This window comes from Mustela putorius, unplaced genomic scaffold (assembly GCF_011764305.1).
Source record: "Mustela putorius furo isolate JIRA1106 unplaced genomic scaffold, ASM1176430v1.1 tig00000129_pilon_pilon_pilon, whole genome shotgun sequence".
NCBI classification, from domain to species: domain Eukaryota; kingdom Metazoa; phylum Chordata; class Mammalia; order Carnivora; family Mustelidae; genus Mustela; species Mustela putorius.
The window spans coordinates 29,445,892-29,456,372 of record NW_025421290.1 but is presented as its reverse complement, the minus strand read 5'-3'; the positions used below and the strand labels follow the sequence as shown (position 1 = coordinate 29,456,372).

The window sequence follows — 10,481 nt, the reverse complement described above, 5'->3', positions numbered from 1 at the left end:
GGATGTTGCTGTGTCTTCTTGGTAGGGGTCCACTGCCCTTCAAAGAGAGAGAATTGGATTCTTTTGAGTCTTAAAAAACAATGTTAGCCACACACACTCAGACAACACCTCACAGGGATGCATCTCTGAGTGAGAACTTTTGAATGAAGCATGTTTTCTGCTATTTTCTCCTACTAAAGGGTGGGAACATATTACTTCTTGTGAGTTCTAGGAGCTCAGTTTCCTAACATTATGAACACTAGAGATCCAGAGTCCCTGATGCAAAACTTCTGAGGTCAAAGGCAATTCAGAATTCAGAATTGCTCAGATTGAAAATACTGCATGTTGTATAATAATTGAGATTGTTCTGGGAAGAATTATATAATAAAACACATTAATCATTCTGAAGTAAAATATGTGGGCAGTCGTTCTAAGGAGGATAGATAAAAATTGACAGTACTGTCATGTCAATTCTGGATGGATTTTCTATGAAGTAGTTCAAGCCATATCAGCTTTTGCCCTCATGTAGGTTATAAAAGTTTTTGGTGTTCAGAATTTTTGGATTTTGGAATTGCAAGGGAGGGATTCTGTACCTAAATCCATAGGGTTTAGGAGTCTTATAGGTACTCACTAAATACTTATGGAAATAATTGGGTGGTTGAATGAATGGTTGACTACTTGAATGTGTGACTGAGTGAATGGATAGTTTTTCTCTCATAAAGTAGGAGGATAATATACTTTATAGTTTAATGAGACTTTAAACATGAAACCAGGTTTCTTATTAGGTTCTATATATCATCAACTAACTTCTTTTTTTTTTTTTTTTTCAAATGACTTAGATTTAATCGTCGGAAGCAAACTAAGTTAAATGGAAAGCTTACAACAGAGAAGAATTACATGTCAGCGCCTTTTGCAAACGGAGCTGGGGCAGAAAAGGGGCTGGGCTGCCCCTCAACCCGAACCCTTCCAAGCAAAGACATCCACAGTGTCCCTGGCAGTCTGGCTCAGGGAAGAGGGAGCCTCCGCCGGCTCCACGTCGAGGTCTGGGTGCCAGCCACTCACTCCTGGCCAGCATCGGGAGCCCCGCCTTGCCAGCTCTGGTCATCCCCCTTCTTTTTGTGGCCCGAGACGATGTCATCAATCCGCAGCAGGAGAACTGCCGTCTCCACTGCCGTCTTGTACGTCTGCAGCTTCACGGCCAACGGCTCCCAGATGCCCAGTTCCTTCACGTCCACCAAGGTGCCTGTCTCACCATTTACACCCCACGTCTCACAGTTCTCCTGGGTGTGCATGGCCCCGAAGGGAGGTAAGCAGACGAATGGTGCTGGCCCCACAGTTCTGGATAAGGGTGCGAGGGATGACTTCTAAGGCCTGGGCAACAGCCCTGTATGGCCACTGTTCCACACCGGTCATGGCCTTGGACTTTTCTGTCAAGGCATGGGCCACGGCCATTTCCGAGGCCCCACCCCCCGGAACCAGCTGGGGGTCCAGGAGGACGTTGCGGCAGACCTGCATGGCATCCTGGAGGTTGCCTTCCACTTCGGAGAGCAGCTCCTTGCTGGCCCCACGCAGGAGAATGGTACAGGCCTTGGGGTCCTTGCAGTCGGTGATGAATGTGAAGTACTCGTCTCCAATTTTCTTGATTTCCAACACGCCTGCTCCTGTCCCAACATCTTCTTCTCTCAGCTCTTCTGGCCGGCTGACTATCCGGGCCCCGCAAGCTCTGGCGATGCGGTTGTTGTCTGTCTTCCGGACTCTGCGGATGGCTGTGATGTTGGTCCGCATGAGGTAGTGCTGAGCTAAATCTGAGATGCCCTTCTCTGTGATGACCACATCGGGCTTCAGACGGATAATGTCCTCACAGAGGTGCTGGATGTACTCCTCCTCCATCTGCAGGATCCGTGTGAAGTCCTCCTCTCTCCTGATCTCGATGTCAGTCTGGCTTTCTCCCTTCTTGTACTCCAGTGAGGAGTCCAGCTGCACGATGCGTGGGTTCTTGATGTAGCGCCGCATTCTGGGATGGGTCACATCTCTGTTAATCATGACTCCCTGCAGGACACACAAGTCTTCAATGATGCCCCCCGGTATCTTCTCCACCCGGGCGTACTTCTTGATGTCGATCTCCTTGTGACCGTTCTCCTCAAACTGCACCGTCCGCACGGCGTCGAGGGCGATGCTGCAGGCCAGCGAGGCCCACCGGCTGATGGCTTTGGTGGTGATAGAGCTGTCGATGATGTTCAGCATCACGTCTCGGTTACTGGTGTTCACAGGGCTACTGATCTTCTTAAGGGTGCTGATCATGTCATCCAGGGCCTTGCGGTAGGCACTGATCACCACCGTTGGGTGCATCTGTTGCTCCAGGAAGTGCTCGGCCACAGACAGCATCTCCCCAGCGAGAATTATTACTGATGTGGTCCCGTCTCCAACCTCTTCATCCTGTGTCTGGCTAATTTCAATCATGGATTTGGCTGCTGGATGCTGGACTTGAATCTCTCGGAGAATGGCGTTGCCGTCATTGGGCATCACAATGCCTCCCATGGGGTCCAAAACCATCTTCATCATGGACTTGGGTCCCAAGCACGTGCAGATGATGTCCGCGATGGTCTTAGCGGCATTGATGTTTCCAGACTGAACTTTTCTTCCAGATTCACGCTTTGTGTTCTGGCTGAGCACGAGCACCGGACGATGGCCCATCATGGCGGCGCAATGCAGAGCCCGGTACCCAGCGCTGGGGCGACCGGCAGAACCTTCTGGAGAGCTCATCAACTAACTTCTATCTCTGATTACATTCTTAACCTTTCTTCTTAAGACTTTGTGTAACCATTAACTACAGCTACATTTTGACACAGAAAAACATGACATATAGGAAAGTAGATGTTATTCTTCTACAAAAGCAGATGTTGCTTAGTTTAAAGAGATTTTGACAGCATTTAATCTTTTTTTTAAAAGTTCTTTTAGTTTATTAAGTTTGTCACACCCCTTGTGATTCTTTCTGTTGAAAAGTGTTCTGCACATTTAAGAGGTTGTTATATTTTAGAGATTTATTTTATTGTGTGTTTGATACTATTCAAAGAAAGAATATGACAAAACACAAAAACACACTGAACAAATTATGTTATCGTCACCCTGAAGTATTCTCTCATACTTTGAAATTGCCTTTCAGCTGACTGTTGTAAATAGTGACTTTCTCTCTGCCCAATCCTCAGGTGACTTATTCCAGAGCTGCCATATCCCCAGGTTTCCCAAGGACCCTCTGGAATTATACCTGTTGTCTCAGCATATTTATCTCTGGTTCTTCTACCTATGCTCAAAAGAATCCCAGTTTGGGTGAAAATTTTTATAATTACCTTAATTAAGAAAAATTCTCATATTTTTTGTTAAAAAATGCTCACACCTTTCCAGCAAATTCATTCTTTCTCTCAACCTTAAAATTCTATCACATGATGAACATTTCTGGTTTGAGTGACTATGTTAAACTGTTTTCTAAATAACAATTAGCCCTCAATGGAAAGGATTAACAAGTTATTTTAATTCCTTTTTAAAGTGGTTTTGGGGTGCCTGAGTGGCTCAGTGGGTTAAAGCCTCTGCCTTTGGCTCAGGTCATGATCCCAGGGTCCTGGATGGAGCCCAGCATTGGGCTCTCTGCTCAGCAGGGAGCCTGCTTCCCCTCCCCCCCCTCCCCTCCCACCTGCCTCTCTGCCTACTTCTGATCTCTGTCTGTCAAATAAATAAAATCTTTAAAAATAAATAAATAAATACATAAATAAATAAATAAAGTGGTTTTGTTTTCTATTTCCTGGACAGGGGGAAAAAATATTTCTCTTTACCCACAGAAAGTCCTAAAATATGTTCTTACTATTTACCAAAGTTTTTCAGTAGAGCACCAATTTCCCCATGGAAACAAAGTCATTGGAGCTCCAATAAAAGGAGTTTAAGGCCAATGTGGCAGAGAAATTGAACACTCCCAAAATGTTTGCATTGCAAGGCCACATGAAAAGGCATCTTCTTTCCTACTCACCAACATGTTTCAGCATCCCCACAGTCTGCCAAGATTAACAGAGGTGCAAAAGCCATGTGTTCAACATTGAATTTGTTTATTAAAGAGGGAGGTAGAGAGAAATAAGTGCTGGGAAGGAATTGTTGAAAGTTAGGGTTTTTCTACTGCTGATAAAACAGAGAAAAAATATATATACATATATATGTTTTCCCACACTGGGAAGAAAATAAGGATTAACTCAACAGATTGATGCTTTTACTTTTATCTGCAGCATAAACAGATATGTTTACTAGAATGGTAAATGACTAAAACTTCAACAGTGGAGGGGGGTGGGTAGAGTAACAATAGCATTGGTATTTGTTTTTTTTCTAAAAAGAAAAATTATTTTGGCTCCCCAAATGTTAATAGATGGCCTCAATCACTGTGCCCATATTTTATGATTAAAACTGGAAAATGAACCTATTGACTAACCTTGTTGGTTCCCAGAAATACATCTATTTACTATGAAACAGATTAATCCCCTTACCTGGAATAGGAGACAGGTAGATTTTACCATTAAAACTAACAGAATGAGTCTTTGTCCAAAAGAAGGGAGTTTCCTCAACATGGATGGTGCATGGAATTTTTCCAGACCTCAACTCCATGTTTGAATCTAGTAGGATTTGCACACAAGTATTGGCTAGTAATGACTACGATCGCATTAATTTTAGAGGCACTAGAGCAATGCTATCCCAAGCCCTCTTGACAGATCCTAAAACATTTTCATGAATGCCAGCACTGCTATGCACTGAAAGTAATGATCAAACAAACAAAACAAAAACAAAAGCAATAAAACAGCACTATTCCCCAAAGAAGAGAATGCCTTCTCTTTGTTTTCAAATTAGACAAAAATAATGTCCCAACCATCTGGCCTCCCAAGAATCTCATGTCCTGAAGGTTGGCTAGAAAGATAAATTGGTGATATATTGACCATGCTTTACTAACTCAAAATTAAGATATATGGTTTGTTAACTACAAGTTCACAATCAGAATATGAAAACATAGGGCTATGCAAGAAAATTCTAGAGGTGTTATGATCTCAGACTAAGATCTTTTAGTTCAAACACATTACCTTTTTAAAGGAGAAAACTGCCATGAATCAAAAGCGGCTCATTGACTAGTCTGGAACCAAGAATCATGTTCCCCATTCTACCAAGGCCCTATCTAGTGATTTCATTCCTTTATGCTTTATTTAAAAAAAAAAAATCAAGTACTAACATCATGAATACATCAAGTAATCAGAGTAATAAGGGAAAGAAAACAATGGAACAATATTCACAGCCAGAGAAAAATGCAAAGGTAGCTCCTGGCTGTAAAAACAAGAGAGAAAAACTAAAATAGGATGATTTTCTCCTCAGACACAGCAGGGACATTATCTAAGAGGAAGTCAAAAGTATGCAAATGTGATTGGGTGCTGAATGTAAAGAACTTCCAAAGAGATTCTGAGCAGAACCTGGTGGCTGGGGTCTTAATGAATCCTTGCGGGATTCCAGGGAGCCAAGGGAAAAGACATTTTCAGTTCTCAGGCATTTGCTAGGGTTGATGACCTAGAGAGAAGGTCAATAGATACAGAGGTGCTTGTCTTTTATGCCCACATTTCCAATTCTGCAGAAACGAAAATCACCTCAACTGGAAAGGCATTTTTTTTTTCTTTCTCTTTACAGATTATTGTAGAAAATCCCTATTTTCTTCAGCCTCAGTAACATTCAGCCTGGGAATATGCTGCTAACCTTCTTGTCATTTTGCCCAAGAGGAAAAAAAAAAAATATATATATATATATATATATATATGAATGGGTGTTTCCAGGTGCTCTCAGGCTGGGGTTCAGTTATTTAGAATTATAGAAACTCTGAGCTACAAGGAGGCTTAGTGGTGATTTTTGTCTCTCACAGAACATTTGACAAATCTGAGAGGAGTCACCATTGAATGGGAATTATAGTAACATCAATTGGGTAGAGCCCAGGAATGTTGTTAAACACCCAATAATGCACAGGACAGCCCCCTGCAACAAAGAATTTCCCCCAGTTCACAATAGTACCTAGATTGAGACACTCTTATGAATGATTTCGCTTAATACAGGAGAGCATGGAGGCTCATTTGGGGTTAAGTTGTGCTTCCTGATATTGAGCCCCATCTTAAGTTCTGGTCTCCTTGTTTTTTTTTTTTTTTTTTTTTTTTTTTGGTTGTTGTTTTGTTTTGTTTAAAGATTTTATTTATTTATTTGACAGACAGAGATCACAAGTAGACAGAGAGGCAGGCCTTGGGGGTGTGGGGGAGTAGGCTCCCTGCTGAGCAGAAAGCCTGATGTGGGGCTTGATCCCAGGATGCTGGGATCATGACCTGACCCAAAGGCAGAGGCTTTAACCCACTGAGCCACCAGGTACCCCAAGTATTGGTCTCTTTGATGTAGGAAAGATGCAAGGGTTCAAAGCCGATAGCCATAAAAGAATTCTTGAGATGTCTTTGGTGCAATAAGATGTTTATATTAAAACATGAGGATAGGACCTGTGGGCAGAAAGAGCTCCACTGGGGTCATGAAGACCAGCAACCTACAACTTTCAAGTTAGGAGAGGGTTAGAGAAAGCGTGGGTCTCTAAGGAATTTTGGAAGCAAGGTTTCCAGGACCTTGAGGAGGCTAGCTATTGTTAAGAAGAGGTGATTTATCATTGTCTAATAAAACCTTAGTCATAAAACTCTTTAGAGGTATATCTGTGGGTCATATGCTTGGGGGATGATTGCCAATATATACCTTGTGGGTGGGTTAGAGATAAAGGAAGTCTCCAGAGAATTTTTATATGTTAAAGTAGACGTAAGATCCTGGGGGTCGGACTAAGATTGCCTTCCACCCTGAGCAAGGTATTAACATCAATATAGCTGAGTTCCTAAAAAAATGTCACTCTGCCTATTTTAAGGACTTATCAATGGACTGTAAGTAGTAAGGAAATTTAATAACGTTTCTTCTGCCTTTGTTTCCCACATTATCTTGCCTCCCTTTCCAGTGCTCTTTTATATTATACTTGGAACTACTATTTTGCTTTGTTATTTCTTGAGGCTGGTTCATATTTTCTCTTATAACATTCAATATTTTTCAAAAGGAATGAACTCTGTTGTGTTCTCTCAGTTGGTTAAGCATCTCTAAAACTGGTACATTTGCCTGCCTTTAAAAAAATAAAAAAAAAAATAACTAAGGAAGCAGTTATTCAACATACCCTTGATGGCTTCTCATGAGCATCTCATGGTGGTGAACACAGAAAGGGTCATGGGCTAAGGTACAGGCCTGGAGCAGTGATACATATACAATATATACAACAAACTGATCCCAATCAGTCAATTCTCTAGGTTTTTCCTAAAGAAACTCTCATAAAGCACAGTATTACTCTTTCTTTTTTTTATTATTTTTTAATTTTTAAATTTTTATTTTTTTAATTTTTTTAATTTTTATTTTTTTTATTTTTAATTTTTAATTTTTTATAAACATATATTTTTATCCCCAGGGGTACAAGTCTGTGAATCACCAGGTTTACGCACTTCACAGGACTCATAAAAGCACATACCCTCCCCAATGTCCATAATCCCATCCCCTTCTCCCAACCTCCCTCCCCCTAGCAACCTTCAGTTTGTTTTGTGAGATTAAGAGTCACTTATGGTTTGTCTCCCTCCCAATTCCATCTTGTTTCATTGATTCTTCTCCTACCCACTTAAGTCCCCATGTTGCAACACCACTTCCTCATATCAGGGAGATCATATGATAGTTGTCTTTCTCCGCTTATTTTGCTAAGCATGATACGCTCTAGTTCCATCCATGTTGTCACAAATGGCAAGATTTCATTTCTTTTGATGGCTGCATAGTATTCCATTGTGTATATATACCACATCTTCTTTATCCATTCATCTGTTGGTGGACATCTAGGTTCTTTCCATAGTTTGGCTATTGTGGACATTGCTGCTATAAACATTCAGGTGCACGTGCCCCTTTGGATCACTACGTTTGTATCTTTAGGGTAAATACCCAGTAGTGCAATTGCTGGGTCATAGGGCAGTTCTATTTTCAACATTTTGAGGAACCTCCATGCTGTTTTCCAGAGTGGCTGCACCAGCTTGCATTCCCACCAACAGTGTAGGAGAGTTCCCCTTTCTCCACATCCTCGCCAGCATCTGTCATTTCCTGACTTGTTGATTTTAGCCATTCTGACTGGTGTGAGGTGATGCCTCATTGTGGTTTTGATTTGTATTTCCCTGATGCCGAGTGAGTGATATGGAGCACTTTTTCATGTGTCTGCTGGCCATCTGGATGTCTTCTTTGCAGAAATGTCTGTTCAGGTCCTCTGCCCATTTCTTGATTGGATTATTTGTTCTTTGGGTGTTGAGTTTGCTAAGTTCTTTATAGATTTTGGACACTAGTCCTTTATCTGATAGTATTACTCTTTCTTTTTGGCTTTCTGTGCAAGTAAGATAAATAGACCAACAGTCCCCATCATGTGAACCTGCAAACCCGTTCTTACTTGGCCAACATGGAGACCCCAAAACTATGTGAATTACTCGTTGGATTAGTTGCAGCTCTACAAAATTATACTGTGAGAAGTTTCAGAAAATTTTAGCCCCTGATCTGGATTTCCTGGGTTTTGGTGACCTTGTATTTTCTATTATCTTAAAATCATATGAAGGCAAAAGCCTCCTGAAGAGACAGGAAAAACATCAATTTCCTTCCTTTGGGCCTTTCTAGAGTCAGGCAACTTCCAGGTGAAGGAAAGCAAAATTTCACCTCAAAATTTGTCTCCTTGGGGCCCCTGGGTGGCTCAGTGGGTTAAAGCCTCTGCCTTCAGCTCAGGTCATGATCCCAGGGTCCTGGGATCAAGCCCCACATTGGGCTCTCTGCTCAGCAAGGAGCCTGCTTCCTCCTCTCTCGCTGCCTGCCTCTCTGCCTACTTGTGATCGTGATCTCTGTCTGTCAAATAAATAAATAAAATCTTTAAAAAAAATGTGTCTCTTTGGCATAGGACTATTCTAAGCTAATTATTTTTAAGAAATACCAGACACAGAAGAAGCTCAGAAAACTGAGAAGTGACTCTTGTCAGAAATATTTACACAGGTAAAGGGAATCTCCATTTGTTAAGGGTGTCTCCCTCATTCCAGGAAGAGGAGGAGGAACAAATCTCTAGAAATTTTTATCAATGAAGAAGGCAATGACTTAAACCTACATAACAACCAGACAGACCCTTAGATACTGTGCCTTTGGGTAACCTGCCAAAAGCCACAACTGGCTTTCCCCACCCCAACCCCAATAGCTTTCTTTTATCTTTAGCTGGAGATGGTATTTAGGGTGATGGCTTGAGCCATTTCTGGGTGTTACTCGGTTCTTCTGGGTTCTCTCCCATGTATACAGGAGGTACACATGTTATTAATTTTGTTTGTTTTTCTCCTGTTAATCTGTCTTTTATCACTAGGAGGATCTACTAAGATCCTAGAAGGGTCTTTTATCACGAGGAGGATCTACTAAGATCCTAGAAGGGTAGAAGGAAAATTATTTGTCGTGACCCCACACACGATTTAATTTGACAAATTAAGGAAAGAAGAGCAGAATGAATTTTCTCTTCTTTTCTGAGAGTGATTGCTGAATATCTCCAGTCTTTTTACTTAAAAGAATGTAAACCACCTGCACTTGAGCCTTATTTTGATCAGCCTTTCTACAAACATATTGATTCTTCACCTATAACACATACCCCTCATAAGTCTATTTATTTAATCTCTTTCCCAATAAGGGACCTTATTTATTTGTCCTTAATTATTTGTAAGCAGTTTTCTGCAGAAGTTACTAAATTTTTGGAAATCCAGCATTCCTATGGTTTTCAAATTTCCTAAGACCTTTTCTTTTTGAAAAGCTCTATTTAATTTAATTAATTCTGCCTCACTATATAATGAACTGAAGCTGTTCCCTATCACAATAATTCCAGGAAACGCATAAGCACTGTTACTGTGGATCTTGACCCAAAATCTTAGACTTGGCAAAACCAAAGAACTTTGTGGTATCTATCTATTTACAATCTATCTATTTACAGTCCAAACATAGTTAAAAATGTTTATCTTTATTGACCTATTATCTTTAAAGATGGATTAAATGCTTTCTCTTACATGAATTTTATTATGTTCTAAAACTCTACTAATGTTCAAATATATCGAAGAATTACTGTGTTAGAATTGGTCAGAGACCCTTACCAAAATAAGGATACATTGCTATGAAATGTATCAAGGGTTATTTTGACTAGAGACTATGTGACTTCATATACATACACATATGCATACACACACACACACACACACACACATAGATATATATACACATATACATATAAACATGGTTGATTTATTTATCACAACATGTTAACATCTGATTATATACCTGTGATACCATGATTTATCAGAAATATATATTTTGTCATTCAGATGACCAAATTATATTTCTTATAT

General features: G+C 40.7%; 1 pseudogene; it reads right to left on the bottom strand.

Annotated features, from left to right (window-relative positions):
- Positions 1-789: 789 nt before the first annotated feature.
- Positions 790-2,734, bottom strand: LOC101680906 (annotated as a pseudogene).
- Positions 2,735-10,481: the final 7,747 nt, after the last annotated feature.